This window comes from Apodemus sylvaticus, chromosome 15 (assembly GCF_947179515.1).
Source record: "Apodemus sylvaticus chromosome 15, mApoSyl1.1, whole genome shotgun sequence".
Taxonomy (NCBI): Eukaryota; Metazoa; Chordata; class Mammalia; order Rodentia; family Muridae; genus Apodemus; species Apodemus sylvaticus.
The window spans coordinates 64,610,705-64,611,622 of record NC_067486.1 but is presented as its reverse complement, the minus strand read 5'-3'; positions in this window follow the sequence as shown (position 1 = coordinate 64,611,622).

The window sequence follows — 918 nt, the reverse complement described above, 5'->3', positions numbered from 1 at the left end:
TGATATTGGTCAAGTTGAACTTCTCCCAGCCTACGAGAGCAAGGATTCCTGAGCTAGTCAGGATCCTGCTCCACCTAGGGTGGAGAAGCTCAGAGTGAAGGTGAAGTTCTTTGTTCCTCCAGGTCTACAAATCAGGTCTACAAATTCCTGAATTAAGCAGGTGACCCACCCAGCTGCCTGAGCGGTAGAGCCAAGGACTGCCAGAAGACTTCCCCAGAACTCAGCCTGGAGTCCTGGGGAGAGGCTTGCCCAAACTGTTAAAAGGTCTGACCCCGATTAAAGTTGGGGCCCGGATCTGTAAACTATCATCCTGGCCTCGTTCTTTTTGCCCCTTCCCCATCTATCCCTCAGCTTCTGTTCCAGCAACCCAGTTTGTACCACAGGTAGCTACAGAATACAATTAATAATTTCTCAAAATGCACACAACTATTCACTGAAAAAGAGTGAGGGCCAGGGGCCTGGAGAGATGTGGACTTGCTCTTGCAGAGTTCGGTTCCCAACACCTACATCGCCATGCTTACAACATCTGTAATTGCAGACCCAGGGGTCCAAACCTCTGGCCTCCACAAGTACCTACCTTCATATGCAGCCCTGCCCCACATACTCAAAGCATTTTTTAAAATTTTCTATAATGTATTAGTAAGTTATATGTTAATTTGATTTAATTAATTTACTTAGTTGGGGATTGAACCCTGAGCCTTGTGCATGCTAAGCTCACACAATGCCACCAAACCTGTTTTAGTTACTGTTTTATTGCTGTGATGAGGCACCCTGACCAAGGCAACTTATAAAACAAAGCATTTAATTGAGAGCTTGCTTACACTTTAGAGGGTGAATTCCTGACTGTCATGCCAGGGAGTATAACACCGGACAAGCAGGCATGACCTAGAGAAATAGTTTTGAGCTCACACACTGAAA